At 41.7% G+C, this 21,613-nt stretch overlaps 1 long non-coding RNA gene across 1 annotated transcript; it reads left to right on the top strand.

Moving 5' to 3' along the window:
* Positions 1-2,186: 2,186 nt before the first annotated feature.
* LOC114800181 (uncharacterized) lies at positions 2,187-21,208 on the top strand. The gene is made up of 4 exons (XR_003751343.1): positions 2,187-2,227; positions 17,090-17,156; positions 17,282-17,452; positions 20,704-21,208. It is a non-coding gene; the product is annotated as an uncharacterized LOC114800181 (long non-coding RNA).
* Positions 21,209-21,613: the final 405 nt, after the last annotated feature.

Below are 21,613 nucleotides of genomic sequence, written 5' to 3'. Positions count from 1 at the left end.
CCTGACTTGATAGTGCATCTCCACCTCGTGGTTGATTCGTTTGGTCAGGCCATTTGACTGGGGATGGTACCCTGATGACAGGCTGACTGACACCCCCAGCTGTCCCCAGAAGTGACGGCAGAACCTCAAATTCAAATTTTATTTGTCACATACACAGTCATACACGGTATGATATGCAGTGAAATGCTTTAGCCACTGCTATAGACCACAGTATTGTAAATATTACAAGTATACAGTGAATCAATATGAAATATTGCAAACATTACACTTTTATGCTTTTAATATAAAATATGTATAACAGGTAGGGTGAATGTGTGCAAATGAGTAAAGTGAAAGTGATAGTAAACCGTAAAAAATTGAGTCCAGAAGTGACTGAAAGTGCTGGAGTATGCGTATTAGTGTTCTGTCCTATGAAGTGTTGTGGTTGTTGAGAGCTCATATGGCCTGCAGGAAGAAGCTCTTCCTCATTCTCTCTGTGTTGGACTTCCCTGATCGCGGTCAGGGAGCTTGGTACAGATGATGCGTTCAGCTGATCGAACTCTCTGTAGGTCTTGCGTGTCCTGCATGGTGCTGTTTCCGAACCAGGTTGAGATGTTTTCCATCAGGATGCTCTCTATGGTGAGGAGCAAAGTCGTAGGTTTACAGAGAGTACAGCAGGGGGCTCAAAAACAGCCCTGGGGGGCACCAGTGCTGAGAGTGATGCTGGCTGAGACATGTCCACCCATCCTTACTGAGCTGAGTCCCAGATGCACCAGCTTGGTGGTGAGTGTGGAAGGGATTATAGTGTTAAATTCTGAACAGTGAAAAGCAGTTTAACATAATTTCTCCCTTTGAGTGTCCAGGTGGGTGAGTGCTGTGTCAATGAGATGGGAGGTGGCGTTGTCTGATGCTGCTTTCCTGGTGTTCAGTCTCCTGAAGCCTCTCCTCACGTCATGCTCGGTGATTATGAACGCGTTCTCGGTGCTGGCAGTGTCTTCCTGTCCGCAGCCGTTGACACCGCTAGCCTTAGCATCGCTAGCATCTTTAGCTGCAGCCTTGAAGCGGGCATAGAATGTGTTCAGAATGTGTTTTTAATCCGTGATTGTTCTTGGTCCCTGCCACTCTGTGCGAGTTGTGACTCTAGTTTCTTCCCGTATCGCTGCTTCGCCTCCTTCACCGCATACACTTCCATGTCCCCGGATACAAGCCCCGCGTTGTTGGTAGCGGTGCGAGATCTCAGAGCATCGCGGATGGTTTTATTCACCCACGGTTTCTGATTGGGAAACGTTCAGACGATCGTTTTCTGCACGGTACCATCCATTAGTTGATGTTCTTGGAGCTGTTTCGGAACGTGTCCCAGTCTGCGTCATCCAGGGCGTCCTGAAGAGCGGCCACCGATTGAGGACTGGGGCAGAGGACGCACCGCAAAAGCGGCGGGAGGGGAACTCTGGCTCCGTGTGGAGCAGCGAGGGAACGAGGCTGGGGTGGAGCGGAGCAGAGGTAAGCAGGAAGACGTCTGGCTTAGAGCTGTGCGATTCATGACTCACCCGGGTTAATCACCCGGATCCTTTAAATGACTCATGAGTTACGAATCTGAGGTCTCCATTGAACCGAATGCTTCGAGTCCTAACTACACCATGTGTAAATTGTAAACTCCACCACATAAATACATCTTATAATCATTAAAACATCAATTACTACCATAAAAGTTACATAACTTCCAGTTACTTTGCACGACCACACTTAAAAATGAGGTCTATCCTACAAACCTACAAACGTCCCGCAAAGTTGAATCCTCCTAGTAGATTCCTTGTGTCAGTCAGAGCCGAAAACAGCCCTGCAGGCGAATCTGAATCGCTCACAGACCAGAGTCACGAGTGAATCCACCGGTTACCTTCCTTAACAGTAGGGCTCCAACAACGATAAAAATCGATTACTAAAAGAGTTGGCAACGAATTTCTTAATCGATTCGTTGTCGCGCGACGCGGAGACGTTTGATTATTAAAAAAAAAAACTTTATTTGAGCGCGGAGCGGAGTGAACACACTCGGTCTCTCTCACGCACAGATACTAGCAGAGTTTGGCGCCTAATAGACAGCGCGGAGCAAAAAAAAAACAAGCGGAGGTAGAAGACAGAAAATATGCAAAAGCGACATGGCATGACACGGGAGCACCACGGCAATGATCCAGCACCTGAAACGCAAACATGTTGGAGTGTTTGAGGAGGAAGAAGGGAGTTCAGCAGCAGGGTAAGTCGCTACAGAATCCTACTTTTGTTCCGTTTTGAAGTGAGGAACGTAATGTCCCTGGTGCTGGTGTTTAACTCACCGCGGAGGAGAACTAGACGGGGACTTACAGCGCCACCTACAGGTGTGGAGGGTACTAGTAGCCTAGTGGGTAACACACTCGCCTATTGTGTCCCTGAGCAAGACACTCAACCCTAAGTTGCTCCAGGGGGGACTGTCCTTGTAACTACTGATTGTCGCTCTGGATAAGGGCGTCTGATAAATGCTGTAAATGTAAATGTTTATCCGTCATCCAGCTTGACAAGCAAGTTAGCGTTAGCTTGTTAATAAACGTAGTAAAGCAGGGGTGCTATAGTTACTTTGCATTAAAAGACTAAAGACATTTTTTATTCACTAGCCTTTTTTGGACACTGCAAAAAAAGCTTTTCTTACCTAGTAATTTTGTCTCGTTTCCAGTCCAAATATCTAAAAAAATCTTAAATCAAGATTACTAGACAAGAAAAATGGCATGAGAAAATTAAGTGATGCTTAAAACTTCTGTTTGAGATTATATCTCATTAAGATTAATTTTCTTACCCCATTTGCAGATAATTTTGCTTGTTTTAAGCAAACAATCACTTAATGTTTTTTCAGAAAACAAGACAATTTCTTATGCTATTTCATGTGTCTAGTAAATGTATCTTGATTTTTTTTAGAGATTTGGACTGAAATCAGGACAAAACTACTACTAAGTAGTAGTTTTTTTAGAAAAGCATTTTCTGCAGTGTGTTTGTGTGTGTGTCAGTGTGAGTTTGTGAGAGTGTGCGTCTGCAAGTGTGTGCATCTGCAGTGTAGTGTAGAGAACAAGTTCTGACATTCAAACAAATCCTGTTAAATTTTCTGATTTGTATTGTTCTTTATTTTTTTTATAAATTATTTATCGTTCTGGCAGCTCAGGTGGCACTTTATTTAAAAAAAGTATATTTGGCAGATGTAAAGCATACATGTGTATGTTTTTTGTGTTAGTCCATTTTAATTTTATTATTATTATAACAGCTCAATGAGCAACATGTTTGTGCACTTTCTAAATATTTTGGTTCTGTTTTTGAATAAAGGGTTGGAAATGAATGCTTTTCTTGTTTGTTTGTTTTTTTATTATCAGATTCTACGATTAATCAAAAAGATTAATCGATTATTAAAATAATCCTTAGTTGCAGCCCTACTTTACAGCCTAATACTGACTCAAGTGACTCACGCACCCGGATCAGAGAGCGGGTTAGCGCTCCTGAAACACATTGTCATGAGTGAATCCACCGGTTCCTCCACAGCCGAAAACATGAAGCCGAATCTGAACCGCTCAAACAAGCAGGTTTATCACTCACCTGAGTGGGATAGTGCTCCCTGAACAACAGTAATGAGTGAATCCACCGATCAAATACAGCTGAATCGGTCATATGAGCGGAAGGGGAATTCAGACCAGCCGCAGCGCAAAGCACATGAGTTCCACAGAGTTGTTCACACACTCGTCACTGATTAGACTTCATTAACCGAAAGAATGTAGCCCAATCCTTCATTTGACCACACTGCCTTTATTTCACGTTCAAAATATGCACACCCCACAACCACAATGTCTGATGAAAAAAACCTATTAAAAATAACAGCCCAATGATTCATGCATACGTTTTATTTGGGCTATATCCACAGAAGATTTTTTTTGTCAGTCTGTGTGCAAAATAACTCGAAAAGTACTGCATGGGTTTGGATGAAATTTTTGGACTATGTGGGTATTAGGACAGTGAAAAGTCGATTACATTTTGGTGGTGGTCCGGAACACCGTCTGGAATGATATAAATTATAGGCTAATTATGAAGTGAAGTGATTGTCACACGTGATACACAGCACACAGTGCACACAGTGAAATTTGTCCTCTGCATTTAACCCATCACCCTGAGTGAGCAGTGGGCAGCCATGACAGGCGCCCGGGAAGCAGTGTGTGGGGACGGTGCTTTGCTCAGTGGCACCTCAGTGGTACCTTGGCAGATCGGGAATCGAACCAGCAACCTTCTGATTACGGGGCCGCTTCCTTAACCACTAGGCCACCACTGCCCCTTATAAGACTCAACATTTAAACGATTATAAAAATAATTATTAGACCCACATTATCTTGTTGGTCTTATATTACCCTAAATCATGCCTTTGGGCTTTAGGTTTGATTATCTTGGTCATTTCTCTCACTAACTTGTGTGAGTGTATGTAGGCTGGGTCAGGTTGTCATGGTAATTTGACCGGCCCCTCACCTTTAACCCAGATAATTGACCAATCTTACAGGTAAGGCGTCATCCCCCATCCTCCCTGTACCCCATCCCCCATAAGATTCGCAGAAAACCTCAGAGGGAAGTGACAAGAGAAGGCGAAAGCAGCAAATCTAAGGATTTCATTGTTTCATTGTTGAACATGAGCAGTCGCGTGAAAAGTAATGTTTGGATGCATTTTGACAAGGTAAATCCAACACAGGCAAAATTTGCAAGAATATGATATCAATCCATGGAGGCAGCACATCCAACATGCGGAGGCATTTAAAAAAAAATAAACACCCCACTGCACTTTTGGAACATGCCCGCGGGGAAGGCACAGTAGCAGAAGCAACATCTGGCTCTGTGGCATCAACTAGCGGAGTTTCAGGGACAGGTGCCACCACTGCTGTAGGTCCAACTACAATAGCTACTCCACCAGCACCACAGGTTACTAGAAGGCGGCCAACACAAACGTCCCATTCAGCCACTACAGCAGAATAAAGTCGACGAAAATGATCGCAATCGACTTCCAGCCATTTTCTATGGTTGAAGATAAGGGCTTCAGAGCTTTTACACAAGCACTAGAGCCTTCATATGTCCTTCCCAGTAGGATAACAATTTCAAAACGATTGCTGCCCAACTTATATCAGAGGGTCAAAGCAGACGTCAAACAGGCGATCCAAACTGCCCCTGCTGTTTGCCTCACCACAGACTTCTGGACTTCTCGCACCACAACCAGTTTCATGTCAGTCACCTGCCATTATATTCTTGATTTCAAACTGGAATCCAACTTATTGGACTGCTTTGTGATGAATGACCAACACACGTCAGAAAACCTTGCTTACGAACTGAGACGTGTTGTCCTGGAGTGGGGTATTGAAGACAAACTTGTGGCATGTTACGGACAATGCAAGCAACATTGTCAAGGCTGTTAGGGATGTGCTGAAATGCAAACACGTTGGTTGTTTTGCGCACAAGATCAACCTGATCGTGAGAAACCAAAGCACACTGTCTGATTCTTGTGTTCTTAATTTTCTCACATTAGGTGATTAGGTCACTCGTCTAAATGAACATGTGCACAGTCATGAAGACAAGGCTCTGCATTGTGGCCACCTCTGTGGCATCAGAGCGGATTTTCTCCAAAACTGGACAAATCATCTCAGACAGGAGAAGCAGCCTCAGCACTTCAAAAGTACAAGAGCTGGTATTTTTAAATGCTAATCTATAAAGCAATTGCATAGGACTTTGTATATAGTTACTTATTTCCAGTACTTATTTAGGCATTTCTTAATCTTGGTTTCAGTTGCACATGTTGCTTGTTTACTCCAATTGGTATTTAATATTTAATTACTAAATGCTCAGCACTTTGCACATTTTGCCCTTTTCCCCCATTTGTTGTTGTTCTTATACTTAACACATTTCATACTATGCTGAAAGACATTTGCAAATGCTGCATTTGCATGTAGCATTTTATTTGGCCAACTACTGATTTTGCACATTTAGCTTGTTTTCTGCATTCGTTTGGTGTTTTTATCTTTACCATTTTATATTTTATGAAAGGATTTGCATTTTATTTCAACTGCAGTTCTTAGTTTGCATATTTATTCCTAATTTGCACATTTTGCCTTTTTGTTCGAATTGTCGTTATGCCTATGTGTGTTTAAGTTTTGTATTATTCCTTTTTTCGTGTGTTTAAATAAACCTTTGTCAATGAGGTAGCCTTGTCTTATTGTCTTGTTTTATTTGAAAGTGATTCATTCTCATCACAAGGCATTTTACTTTCTTTTAAAAGACTATTCAACCGCTTCAGTTGACTCACAGCTGTCGATTTGGCAATACTGACTCAAGTGACTCACACACCCGGATCAGTTTAGTGAGTGACTCAGAGGGAGCCGAATCCTAAAAAGGATCCGAGTATTACAGCTCTAGTCTGGCTTGAGAATGGTCCCGGAGGCTTCCTGGTCACTGTCTCCCCAGCTGCCCCCTCTGGTGGGCTGGAAGTGGTACGTTGGCCGTGACACAGTCATATTCACATCATAATTATGACTACATTCATCTGACATTGCCCTATAATGCATGTTGTTCCACCAGGTAAAGTTTTTTTAAAGTGAAGTGATTGTCACATGTGATACACAGCAGCACAGCACACGGTGCAATTTGTCCTCTGCATTTAACCCATCACCCTGAGTGAGCAGTGGGCAGCCATGACAGGCGCCCGGGAGCCTCCGTGTTTGGCGACGGTGCTTTGCTCGATGGCACCTCAGTGGCACCTTGGCAGATCGGGATTCGAACCGGCAACCTTCTGATTATGGGGCTGCTTCCTTAACCGCTATGCCACCACTGCCTGTAGTAAATGAGCAGTCAGGGGATGCGTTTACGTTTTGGTTGCACCGGCCAACGTCTTGGGTTTGGAAATATTTCCCTTCCTTCTTAGTCTAGCAAGCCTTTCTTTGAAGTGAAGGCCTTTCAGCAACACTGTTAAAAATGAAGGTACGATGCATTTGGAAGGTATTCACAGCACATCATTTATTCACCTCATTTTGTTATGTTACAGCCTTATTCCAAAATGAATTTAAATTCATTTTTTCCTCACAACACTTCATAATTACAATGTGAAAAAAGTTTACTTGGGGTTTTGGCAAATTCATAAAAAAAAAACAAAACAGAAATCATAAGTATTCACAGTCTTTGCCATGAAGCTCAAAATTGAGCTCAGGTGCCTCCTGTATGCCCTGATCATCCTTGAGATGTTTCAGAATCAGAATAAGAATCGTATTTATTGGCCAAGTAAGTGCAAGCACATACAAGGAATTTGATTCCGGTAGATGGTGTCTCTCAAGTACAATGTGGAAGGATGTGGTGTTATTGTCCAAGTTGTGGATATGTTTGTGATTTATAAATAACTATATCTACTTTTTTATGAATAAATAGGCATAAATAAATAAATAAATCTTATATACAAGTGAACATAAAGTGCATTGTGCAATGATGGAGGTGATTTACAGTATCAGCTGTTTAGGAGGGAGATGGCGAGGGGGAAGAAACTGTTCCTGTGTCGGCTGGTCCTGGTCTGCAGGCTTCTATAACGTCTGCCAGAGGGCAGCAGGTCAAAGAGTCTGTGACCAGGGTGTGAGGGGTCTGAGATAATTTTCCCTGCCCTTTTCCTGGATCTGGAGAGGTACAGGTCCTGAATGGAGGGCGGGGGGGCACCTTTCTGCTGACCGTACAGTCCTCTGCAGTCTGATCCTGTCCTGTTTAGTGGCTGCCCCATACCAGGCGGTGATGGAGGAGCACAGGACAGACTCAATGACCGCAGTGTAGAACTGGATCAGCAGCTCCTGTGGAAGACTGTACTTCCCCAGTTGCTCCAGGAAGTACATCCTCTGCTGGGTCTTTTTGAGGATGGGGGAGATGCTGGTCTCCCACTTCAGGTCCTGGGAAATGGTGGTGCCCAGGAACTTGAAGGTCTCCACAATCTGATACAGTTGCCTGTATCCATTCATAAGTGGAAGAAGTTCAAAACCACCAGATCTCTTCCTATAGCTGGCCAGTCACCTAAACTGAGTGATCGGGTGAGAAGGTGACCAAAGCCACTCCATAGAAAAAGGCACATTGCAGCCCACCTGTAGTTTGCCAAAAGGCACCTGAAGGACTCTCAGACCATGCGAAAAAAGTTCTCTGGTCTGATAAGACCAAGAGAAAGATTGAACTTTTTGGTGTGAATACCAGGTATCACGTTTGGAGGAAACCAAGCACCGCTTATTCTCAGAACAATACCATCCCTACAGTAAATCAGCAGTGTGGTGGCAGCATCATGCTGTGGGGAAGTTTATCAGCTGCAGGAACAGGGAGACTAGTCAGGATAGAGGGAAAGAAGCACCTTGTTGGAAAAGTTGCATTTCAGAAGGACCTTGTTGGAAAAAGTGTACCTGAGCATTCAGTTAAATAAGCATTATTTAATGGCAGAATTTCAATTTTGAACTATTTGAACTATTACATCGCAACAATCCCAAAAGTTTATAGTGAAATCCTAGAGGGACTGGATAGAGATCTTTTCACCAGGACAACTCAACTGTGTCTTAAGATGAAGATTGAATCACAAATAAAAATTCATGTTTCATGTTTGAAACGACACATTGATGAAATGCAGTGTATTATTTATTTTTTAATCTATAGTTATATAGATTTAATGTAAGGATTTAACTACCAGTTGTTATCTGTCAGTTAAGGTCATAGGCATCAGCCAATAACTATGGCATTTCCAGAACAAAGCAAACATGACTTTCCCCGCACGCTCAGGTTAACATGTCCCAACCTTGTCTGTTATGTGTTAAGGTACGGTTTTTGGTGAAATGTTTAAGAAGCCAATTTGAATGGCATGTCACCTCAAAAGGCACATTGCTTTCATACTGGCACGTTTACCTGGGAAACCATAGCATTCTTCTGCAGAGGACATGAACCACTGTTTCACCTAATTATAACAGCAAAATGAACACATGATAATGCACAGCATGATAATGCACCACTGATTTTAGTTTTTCGGTCACTGCAACAACGCACCTTACTTTAATTAAAAAATGTTTGATTTTTTTCCAGCAGTTAGAATTTGTTGACGTTGTTGTGGAACATGTATGTGCTCATAATCAGGCAGCAACTGAAATATTTATTGGTGGAAAATTTGCAGCTTTTAATCTGCGTTCATCAGTGAACATGCAAGCAGCAAAATATATTTACATTGATGTTCTTGAATGTAACGCTGAGGTTTGTTTGGACCAACAAGGAAATCAAATGTCTACAGCCTGAAATTGCTAAGGTCATGCTACATCTGGAAATCTTGGAAAAGGCTGAAGCCCTTTCTTCTCACCATCTGTCAATCAACTCAGACCAGTGGCCTGTTGACATTCAGTAAGTTGACTGCTGCACCAGACCAAAGAGGGGGGTATGGGATAAGGAGTGCATGGCCTGTTTGTTTATGACTCCAAACAAGCTGACTGGTAACTTTCCAGAAGCCATAAAACCCCTTGATTCCTAAACATCTGCAAGATGCTGCCTTGAAGGCACATATGAGTACATATGAGTCTGTGTTTATTCTTTATGAAGCTCATCCATAATTATTACATTACCCTTCAGAAACCCTTTCTGGGGGGGTGTCAGAAAACCAGCCAGTATCTGGTGTGGTACCATTTGCCTCACGCAGTTCAACACATCTTCGTGCACAGAGTTGATCAGATTGTGGCCTGTGGTCCATCCTCTTTAATGCCTGTGTGAAGTTGCTGAATATTGTCAGGAACCGGAACACACTGTCGTATACACCGATCCAGAGCTTCCCAAACATGCTCAATAGGTGACATGTCTGGTGACAACAACAACAACATTTATCACATACAGTATGTCTCAATGGGCTTTGACAGGCCCTACAGTTGACACCCCCCACACTTGACCCTTCTGCACACAAGGAAAAACTCCACACAAAAAAACTCTAGGAGAGAGAAAAAGAAGAAAGGAAGAAACCTTGGGAAGGAGTGATACAGAGAGGGACAGTGTCATGGCCTAGATTACGTGTCCACAATGATGTTACTGGTCCATTTGAAGATCCCTGAAGCTGTAGTTGTAATGGTGGTGGTGGCTGTGGTGATCCTCTGGTTTGTTTCATGGTATGTCCTTGTTTAGCAGTTGTCAGGAACCAGGATTTATTTGCTTGTCTCTTCACTGGGGTCTGCCAGTAGTCTGGGTGCTTGATTCAGTGTCTCGGAGAAAAACAAACAGAAGCAGCGGCAGACGATTGCACTGTACGACGATACTGAAATATGTGGTTATAGCGGTATATGGTGAGTCTGCTGGCCATGCAAGAACTGGAATGTTTTCAGCTCCCAGGAATTGTGTACAGATTAGGGCTGCACGATTTGGGGAAAAAGACATATTGCGATTATTGAGATCAATATTGCGATTGCGATATGATAAAGGACACTTGCTTGTATATCAATGAAAAGTCGCATACTAATAGTGAAATGTTTAAATTTCAAAGTGAAACATACAAACTACTTATAACAACTTGAAATGCCCAGTGCTTTTAAAATACAATATTCTACAAAATGAAATAATCACAAACAAAACTCTGCATTACTGTCGAACGACAAACCCTGGTAAGGCTAAACAACTGTTTTGATGATATTTGGCCATTATAAAATCCCGTATTTTAGTTCTTACGTTTAACCAAAACGTTGTTTGGAGGCTGACTTGAACACAGGGATGCATAGCTTTGCTAGCTTAGCTAAGGTTAAGATTTGTAAACTGAGGTGAATTTCATTAGGAAACAATTGTTTTGAAAAAAGTTTGAGAAAAGTATACTAAACAGCTAAGAACAGTCTAAATAGTTAATGCCTACGTTTAGCCAAAATGTTGTTTGGAGGCTGACTTGAACACAGGAATGCATAGCTTCGCTAGCTTAGCCTAGCTTAGCTAAGGTTAAGACTTATAAAACGGGATTTTAGAATGGCCAAATATATTAAAAACAATTGTCCAGCCTTACCTATGAAATGTAATCCCCCGGGATCTGGTTTGGAGCGTACAGCGGTTTGTACAGCCCCAAGCAGCACAAGAGTGAGGCATTTTTATGCACTTCTCTCCATAGACATGTATATGCGTCACTCCACAGCAGAGCCTATCGCAATATGGCGGCGACGTTGACGTACGATGCAGCGCGTCATGCGGCGTCTAAACATATGTCTCAGAATCGATAGTCATGTGACCAAACATGTCACATCCGACTGAAGTGATACTTCAGTCAGCTCACAAACTTTGAGAGAATGAGAGAATGGATCGGATATGTTGCCGATCCAGTCCATATACTAATCATTTAAATCGCAGCATTTTGCGTTCATGTAATCGCACAGACTGACATCGCGATTACGATTGCGATTAGATTAATCGTGCAGCACTAGTACAGATCCTTGCAATATGGGGCCGTGTACAATCATGTTGCATGAGATGATGTGAATAGAATGCCTCTCCAACATGCCAGACAACAAACTGCAGTCAGTCCAGACCCCAATAAGGACAATGAGGTTTTTGACAGTTTGTCTATGCAAACCGGTTCTTGCTGCAGCTGAACAGGTTGTCTGGTCTCAGACGATCATCTAGATGAACATTTACATTACATTATGGCATTTATCAGACGCTCTTATCCAGAATTACTTACAATCAGTACTGATTGTGACTATATGGTAGTCAAAACTAATGCAACTAATGCAACCTACTACGCAACCTATAATCTCAATTATTTTCATCTATAAACAAAGTTCATTAATTCTAAACCATAAAAAACATCACCTGAAATCTTGGCTCCTTAAAATAATTTAAAACTAACTGTGAATTATAATTTATTCTCTGTCTCAGCTTGATTTCCTCTGCTGCAGAGCTGGTCCACAGTATATAATTTTTTGCATATCTTATCATGTCGAAATTAGATAAATCACCAAACCAATGGTTGGCTAAAGACTGAGAATTGGACAGGAACTGGACATGCTTCCTTTCCCGGGGTCACTTGAACCCTTTGACTAATCCAGAACCTCAGGTCATGGCTCTTCATGAATCCCAGGTACACTTTGCAGGGTTGACACCCTAGATGTTGTGCAGGCACTGGTGATGCTCCCTGCATGGACACACATCAGACAGGCAGGGCAAGATGTAAGTGGAATGCAGTGGTATGATGCCATTAATTAACCTTGGTGAGGTGTAGTGTTGAAATGAACCATGTCCCTGCTAGGTGTCCAAGCAGCATGCTCTCCCTTTACATAGGCTAGCTCAGTGGTTTTCAAAAATTTTTTCTCCCCATTTGTCAAAGAATATTTTCACGCCCCACTTTAAATGGGGCGACGTCATGTTCTATCAGACTGAATTATGGGTCAGGTGCTTAGCATTACTTGCTGCGGAAAGTTAAAAAAATATTAAGCTTTTCTAGCATGAGGCCAGCCGTACAAGTCTGTTTCAATACAAATCCTCTGGTCAGTCACAAATGCCAGCCAGTTTATGGTGAGTTAAGCCGGATGTGTTGTGATTGGCTGCTAGGCTCCTCACCGTCCACATATGAGCACAGATTAGAGATGGCTTCAGTCTGAATACTGCACTCTGAAGAGCAATTTTGCGCTGCACCAAACGAATCGGCAAGAAGTGCTCTGTGAGTTTCAGTGATGCCGTATTTTTTTATGGATGCCGTATTAGCTTTTATGGATGTTCTTATTCATTTAACATCTTATTATTTATTTTTTGTATGTTTTTAATCTTTGTGAGTATGTCTTTTGTATATTGTCTTTTACTTTGGTCCTGTATACAGCACTTTGGTTCACTTGTGGTTGTAAAGTGCTCTATAAATAAAGTTGCACTGGGATTGGATCTGCTTTTCTATTCTAACAGAGAGGGAGATGGAAAGCATGTGGATCAAACTGCAATTTAAAAAAAATTATATTCCAGTATCTAGATTAGCAGCCATCTCCATTATTGTTGAAGTTTGAATTAAAGATAGTAGATAGGACTGTTTTCTTTCCTGCCTTCGGGCAGACGCTTCAGGCTACCACGGACAAGAACCAGCAGACTTAGGAACAGTTTTTTTTACAGAGCTGTCTCCTTGCTGAACTCCTGTGCCCCCCCTACACTCCTGATAACCACCGTACTACCTAATCTTGCACATTTTTGCACATAATCATTGCACTACATTGTACGTAGAATTCTGACTATACACTTTTTTTATACATTTATTCATATTTATCCATGTCCTGTACATATCACCTTATGTATATATATATAACTTATTTGACCTTTATCCTGCACTTGCTGCTTATTGCACTTCTGGTTAGACCTAGACCTTCTGGTTAGACTGCATTTGGTTGCCCTGTACTTGTATATGTGTAATGACAATAAAGTTGAATCTAATCTAATCTAATCATCTAAATACGGGTGGGGAATATTTAAATGTTACAAAAAATATATGATCTAGTGAGCTAATGTAAGCAGCTTCAGTTGAACTAGAGTGACCTGTACAAGCTTTCCCACGTGACAATAAAAATGGCAATTTATGTTATTCATTGAGCTACATTTAAAACTCCACAGAAGAGGAACAGGTATTAAAGGAAATACTGAAATGTGCATTTTAAAACCAGACGTATTCATAAAAAATTGAGTCTTTATTAGTTGTTATTCCTTAAATTGCCTTACTTATTTATTGCCACTGTAACATATAGGCCTGCCACAACATTGAGACAAGATAAGCCTTAGTACAATCTGCAATCAAGCTTGGAAATGATTAAGTTTGTACAGGCAATGCTAAGGTAGGTGAATGGCAATGGATTTACCTGGGTTGAGGGGCTGATCCGCCAAGGTGCCACTGAGCAAAGCACCGTCCCCACACACCGCTCCCCGGGCGACTGTCGTGGTTGCTCACTGCTCACCAAGGGTGATGGTTAAAAGAAGAGGACACATTTCTTTGTGTGCACCGTGTGCTGTGTTGTGTTTCACAATGACTATCCCTTCACTTTCACTTTACTTCTCTGGTAGTAGAACACACACTTGCCTTTGAATCAGAAAACCACAAAGTCACAGGTACAACCCCCACCTACTACCATTGTGTCCCTGACCAAAACACTTAACTGATAAATGCTGTAATTTTAAATGACCTTTAAGTACAGCACTCGAAACGTTCAAAAATGAAAATGTTTTTTCAGTTATACTCTGGGTCTATTGAGAGGATAAGCGTTCATTTTATGATATTGTTCATGGTCTAACTGGTCTTGTATACCATAAAACAGAGATTTAGATGATAGTCCCACACAGACATGCTACTTGTTCCAATGCAGTTTCCACCTGCATTATTGTTTCAGCAAAATCACATCCTACATGATAAACGTAATTTAGGAAAAGTTACATTATCCTGTGTTGTATTCAGACACAATAACTGTTGTGCAATATTTTTGTGAAATTAATTCGTTGTCACTAATGTGACGCACCATTGGACCCAGTGCATAACAACAAAATGTGTCCTGTGCTTTTAACCCATCACCCTTGGTGAGCAGCGGGCAGCCATGAAAGGCAGTGTGTGGGGACGGTGCTTTGCTCAGTGGAATCACAATGGCACCTTGGTGGTTCAGGATTCAAACCGGAAACCTTACGATTAGGGGCCTGTTTCCTTACCTGCTAGGCCACGTATCTATCTATCTATCTATCTATCTAGAAGACAACACTTGACAAGAGCTATAGGCTAGTCCTACAGCTAGAGGAGCTACACCCATAGGCCACGACATAATTTAACAGTACACAAAGGCAGGATTTGAAGAATATGTTCCACTAAAACCAAACCTTCTACAATTCTGAGTATCACAATCAAGGGTGTGGGGCGCACTAGTGGCTGGCTTTGGAGGTTCGGGTTGTAAATGCTTAGGTTGTGGACATGCTGCCGCTAGGGAGGGTGAGCGGGGCGCAGTAGTTCTGACTCCTCTCTGTGGCAGGAAGGGAGGAAGCAGTCGCGAGAGAAAACACTGTACCGACCTCTGTGTAGTGATACTGGCTGTAATGGTGGTCAATGGGCTCGGTTGGTCTCGGGGGTGTATGCAGTATCAGAGATGGCACAGGAATCGTAGTCAGCTTGAGGCAGGGTCAGAGCATGAATGGCTTACAACAAGCATGAGGGTTAGTCGACGAATGAGTTTGCACCTGTGGCCTCTCGTCTCCGCCGTTTTATTCTGGCTATTGTCCTGGCTGCGGCGTCATTCCAGTTTCTGGTGGCCCGGTGGCCCGGACACTCAGAAGAGTCCCACAAATTGAAACAAACCCAGAGTGTCTCATACTGAAAATGTCACTCCAACCAGCTCACCAATGCTGCTGCCAGAAAATGTCCTCTGAGGCTGAAAGGCAGTGTAACTATTTTTGCTTGTCTGTGCGGGTGAGAGCTATTCACAAGCGATCCCTTAGAGCGAGCCGGACTGTTTTGAGATTCTAATGCCCAAAGAGGAGCCCGTAATGTCCTTTGCTTATATTCTGTAGATGCACATTTATTGATCAAATTAAAATGATTTTTAGCAACAACTCAGGAATAAAAAGTTGCATGAATTTCTGGATTTAACTAGCAAAACTTTAGCTTCAACTTTCTTTAAATTAATCAATTCAGAAACCATCCATATGTTGTCTGACTTCTTCTGTCCACAGCAGACTGGGTTAGTTCTTCCGAGACCCCCAAAAATAGCACACTGACTTTTTTCAAAATTTGCCCTGTTTAATAATGTATTTTCACCTCAAGAACTGAGCCGATGAGGCACACAGCTTTTCAGCAGCATTTTTTCTGCAAAGATTCATTGAAATTCTGGTGTTATTTACTCACCCAACAGACCCTAGATCTTCTGAGTTCAACAGCCTGTTGCCCTGCAACCTCCAGTAATGGCTTTACTCATGTCTCTGTCCATCTGTCTGTGTATGTTCCAGGCAAGTCCCCATATACATAAGTTTGTGAACCCTTTAGAAACCTTTAGTCCAGTTTTCTGTATAGAAATGGCTGTAAATTACCAATAGTTTACATTAGCTGTTAAGTCCTGCACATCAGCTTAGATCAATTTAAGCCCATTCTTCTGATCAGGTTCTGCTTATCTTTCCCAAAACAGACTCATTTGCTTTCTAGCTTGTCCACATGTACTGTGCCATCGCAACCAGGCCAGCAAAACAGACAATTGCCGGCAACCATGAGCTGACAGGGGGCTTCCTGAATATGACCTTTAATTAGCAGTAAACCATGCGCTTCTCTCTTAATCACACTGTACACCCACCAGCAAAGTATGGCCACTTCAAGCTGTGCCAAGCATTTGCAGAGAAGAAAACTTTACAATTGATACAGAATCACAGAAAGGCAGACATTAATAATAGAATGAAATGTTGACTGTTTTTAAGCACTTCCTTCTGCATATGAATGTATACATGAATGCATTAATGTCTTCAAACCTATGATCATGTGAACCGTAAAAGAGGGCAAAATTGTATTTCCTTTTTTTGTGGCTTCCTCCATGCAACACTGTAGTTTTGCAACTTGTTGCACATATTGCAGCAACATTCACTGGCGTTAACACAATCACCTGCTAGTAGCTTTACTGCCCTCTTTTTTGGAGAATTTTTGTCTTCATAAATTTCCTTAATCTGTGCCATTCCCTGTTCTCATCACCATGGCTGTTACAACATGAAACAAGCAGCTAGTTTATTTGTGCTTTAATTCTAACACTGAGTGACAACAAATTGTCAGAAAAAAAATCACTAACCTATTTTTGTGTAACAAAAGTATGGCCAAATGTTTCTTGGAAATAAGGTTAGTGTGTGTGTGTGTGTGTGTGTGTGTGTGTGTGTGTGTGTGTGTGTGTGTCATTCAAATTGCCTGTGGCCTGAGTACTGTGCTGATTTCACACTTCTGAGGTGTTACAAATTATTAATATTCAATTGGTTTCCAGTTAAACGCAAATGAACCAAACATAAGAACCTTCTTCACATCATCATTTTCTTTGTTCTTTGGTTCTTGAACCAAAAAGGAAAACATCAAACAGTTTTTCATCCTATCACGGCCTTACAGGATCAAGAATTGTCAAGCAGTGCAAAGAAGGCTGGACTGCAAAAACACTCCTCTTGTCTCTTGCCAGGTACAGCTCCCTATTGTTTTTCTTTTCATGTTAGATTTAAGACAAGTCTTTCAGAAGACTGACATTTCTGTAATGATATCTTTGATCTTTATTACCCTTGTCTTCATCCTGCCCTCTACAACTAGTACCATTTGGGCCATATTTGAAGATCATAAGCAGAAAAGGGCTTTCTAGCACTATGGAATGAAGACATTTTCACAGTCAGTCAAGATGTCAGCAAACAGCAGAATTTCAATTTTGTCTGGAGCCAGAGGAAAGATCTGGCATCTGCTCTATGGGGATCGGTGCTTCGCAAGGTGAGTTTCGCAGGAAGGAGGCATCTGAAATGCTGTCTCCCTGTCAGGGTCTGTGACTCAGCAACACATTGTCACATTCTCAACATTTGTTGACACAGTGGGTGACTGTTTTCCCACAAGTCACACATTTACAGCCAAAGCGATCGTAAGTGGCCGATTTCACATTTGCACTCAACGTTTATACAACTTTCATGCCAGTTAATGTCAGTTTTGAGATTCTATAAAAATGACATTAGGGACATTATTTTCAAACCAGGCTTTGAATTGGGTTTACTAGTGTAGGGTCAAAGGTGTCCTCAGGACTTACATAAAGAATTACATTTAAAAAGAAAGTTCTGACTCTGGGGGGCATCAGGTCATTGTTTGTCCATGTACCCTGTCCTGTATTATATGAATTGCTCTAAGTAAATCCCCTGTCCACTGTAAGTAGTATGAAAGCATCCATTCTCCCTACCCTGTCCCATCACCATGGCAAAACATGATCTTTGTGCATGGATTTAAATCATGCAGAATATGTAAGTAGCATGCATGAAAACTGTCTCCTCCCATTTTATTTTTTATAAAAACAAATTAATGATCATGTTCTGATTGACAAATGTAATTACACACCAAAAAATGGTACTAAGTTTCTGGGGCAGTGGTTTGCCTAGCAGGTAAGGTTGCTGGTTTAAATCCCGAACCACCCAGGTGCTACTTAGCAAAGTACCATCCCAACACACTGCTCTCCAGGTGCCTTTCATGACTCAGGGAATGGTGAAATACAGAGGACACATTTCACTGTGTGCACTGGGTGCTGTGCTGTCATGTGTCACATGTTACAACCAATTACATTTACATTTACTTACAATCAGTATTTACAGGGACAGTCCCCCTGGAGCAATTTAGGGTTAAGTGTCTTGCTCAGGAACACAATGGTAGTAAGCGGGATTTGAACCTGGGTCTTCTGGTTCATAGGCGAGTGTGTTACCCACTAGGCAACTACCACCCTAATTCACTTTTACATTTTCTTGTCATGGGGCAGTGTTGGGCTAGCGCTAAGACAGTTGTCTTGTAACCAATGGGTTATGGGTTGAAATCCTGAACCACCAAGGAGCCACTGAGGTTCCCTTGAGCAAGGTACCATCCCCACACACTGCTCCCCAGGAGCCTTTCATGGTTGCCCACCAGTCCCTAAGGGTGATGAGTTCTCTCCATTATAAGTCTTACTAAGGAAACTAAAATCTTTATCTTTTTATAATCTTTTATTAATTAATGAATGATTATGGTTTTAGGAATCTCAAAACATCTTTTGTCTTGACTGATGGAGCAAATAAGTGGTCTCTGAAGAGATGTGGTGTGTGGTGTGTTTATGTAACAGCATGGCCTGAAATGTAAAGCTTATGTTGTAGCATATGGTCTCAGTTGGCCAGCTCCTCGCCAGCTGTGTCCACACTGCACTTTTATAGAATGTAGGGAAATGGGTCTTGGAACATTCCAAACTCATTCATGTATAAATGGTGGATAGTCCATACATTTTTTGTGGCATGCACTGTAAATTTAGCCACGGGGCTACACTGACAAATATAGCATTTGAATTTATATGACCACACAGATCAGTGTCCTCAAATCATCATCACTGGTCATCAAGTCCAATGACTAATTCAAATGAACAAAATTAATGTTTCCACCAGTGTGCCATGCTGTATGGTTATATTGTGTTTCTGTGGTTGTGTTGGAATTTTTTCAGTGACATACAATTTCCTGAGCTGACCATACCACTGTCCTACCATAACATTTGTTTCCTATTTGCAAAAAGGGTGAAAGGGACATTATCAAAGGACAATGTGTTCAGTCCCTCAATTCAGCAAACTAAATAGAATATTTACTGAATATTTAAAAAATATTTGTATCCATGATTGTCCCTTAAAAATTTATTGTTACTGTAAAATGAGAACACTGTATTTTTGTGTTTTCTATATACAGTATACACAATTCAACCTCTGGGATTCTATTAACAAACCAGTGCTTATTATACCGGCAGGTCACAAAGGAAAAAAAAAACAACTAACTGTGGGGAGAGGATGATCTCTTTAGTGATCCATCTATAACATAAAGCAGAACACATATATATGCACTGCCTCTAGGGACCTGATCCATGGCCTTGCCTTGAGGAAAATGGGGGAAACCGTCATGTTCATTCCATCCACATATTCATGCCTCTGTATCTTCCAAAGAACATTCCAGGGTGTGTCATATGCAAACCATATTTGACTGACACTCTTCGCAACATTATACAGAAAAGGCTGCCAACATGACCATTGTAACATCTACTGGCAGGGGAAAGTGCTGCAAGAACACACACATTCTGCTACTAGCATGACTACAACTACTACTAATTATAATAATAATAATCATAATAATTTACAGAAAACAACTTAATTCTTGGGACACTGCATCTTTCTGTCATGACCACGACTTCTTCTTTGTGCTGTTTCTACTACAGTTCCTCTTCTGTGAATTTAGACCATACAAGCTGTCCTCACCATACACATCAGAAAGTTTTCACCAGTTTTTCTTTCCTGGAATACTTTAATTAAGTAATTATCACACGACAAGAACCCTGTTGTTGAGTTGTCTCATCTTGTTAAAAGACATTCAGATCCTTACTTTTTCCCACTTCCTCTGCCTTTACATCTTTGCAGGAACTTCATAATAATGTTCATGAGTTTAAATACACTAATCATGGTCATGAATGTCATGGTAAATATTGACTTTCAGTGATTTCTTTGAACTTTGATTGTTTTCTGGGGTGGAATGAATGTTCAGCGTGCATCTTAAATAATTGTGAAACAAAAACATTTGTGATTTTCAAAAATCTACACAGGATCAGATTTATTCATACAGGCCCAAATGCTCAAGTACCAATAAATATTGGTTTGAATCAGATCCAGAAAACTTTATCATAGCAAATAATGTAAAAGTGAAGTGATTGTCATTGTGAAACACTGCAGCACAGCACACAGTGCACACAACAAAATGTGTCTTCTACTTTTTACCCATCACCCTTTGTGTGCAGTAGGCAGCCATGAAAGACGCCCGGGGAGCAGCGTGTGGTCCTTGAAAGAATTCATGAGTGTATGTAAACGTCTGACTACAGCTTGTACGTCCCATCCATGCCAGTCCCTTCATGTGTGGTTTCAGTGGATTCAGGGTAGTGGCTGATATACGAAAGCACATTTGTAAATGCTTATTATGGTTTTATGGTTTGGCAGGACACAAGAGTTCAGAGGCCAGTCACATCATTCACCTCTTTTTGAACCCTTTGTCTCAAAACATCCAGGCAGATTTTTTTTTATTCACTAATGATACCCCAACGGAGCGCATGATTCAAGGAAGGCTTTCACCCCATTTGAAAAGGTCAGAGTTTTCTGCACTGGTTTTCTGGACTGGGGGCACTGTGCCCAATGTCATATCTCTGATGGTAATATGTTGCCATGTCATAAATATTCATACATTCATATAAATGTGTTGACTTTGTTACACAGCATTGTTCTGTTTTTAAAAATCTGCACTACATATTAGACCTAAACTGGAAGGTGATGACTGTTTACTTGGTCCATTTACCAGGGGAAGTCAAACCATCTTGTCACGACCGCTTGCTGAGGGGGGAAGGAAGCGCAGAGGCAGGACATTCTGGGAAGGGGTTTTATTAATAAACAAACAATAAACACAAATAAAGAATGGCTAACAGCTAACAGGCTAACAACAAAGGGTCTATCACACAAAGCAACAAGAAACACGATTGAGATCCCCAACGGAGCTCCATGCAGATCTCCGTGGACCCTGGGGACCTCCCAAAAGCATAAGGGCCTAGCAGACCCTGGGGACCTCCCGAAGACCATCTGAAGTCTCTTTAAATAGGTGGAGGTGACCAATGACAGATGGAGCTGGTAGGCCTCAACTCCTCCCACGAGTCAACCTAAAAGGGACAGGACGCAAAAAACACAGCCAGACACACAGAACACGTGGGAGCATACATCCAGGGACGTAACAAACCATTCAAATAAAACATTATTCCTAAAAGAGAAAGTTGTGTGCAGAATCATTTTTTTTAGGAAAATAAGCAACGAGCCACCAAAAGCTTTAAGTGTGGTTGGGGGAAAAAATGCTTAAAGATCATTC

This window comes from Denticeps clupeoides, chromosome 1 (assembly GCF_900700375.1).
Source record: "Denticeps clupeoides chromosome 1, fDenClu1.1, whole genome shotgun sequence".
Taxonomy (NCBI): Eukaryota; Metazoa; Chordata; class Actinopteri; order Clupeiformes; family Denticipitidae; genus Denticeps; species Denticeps clupeoides.
The sequence above is the reverse complement of the archived record's forward strand: the minus strand, read 5'-3'. Positions and strand labels throughout refer to the sequence as shown.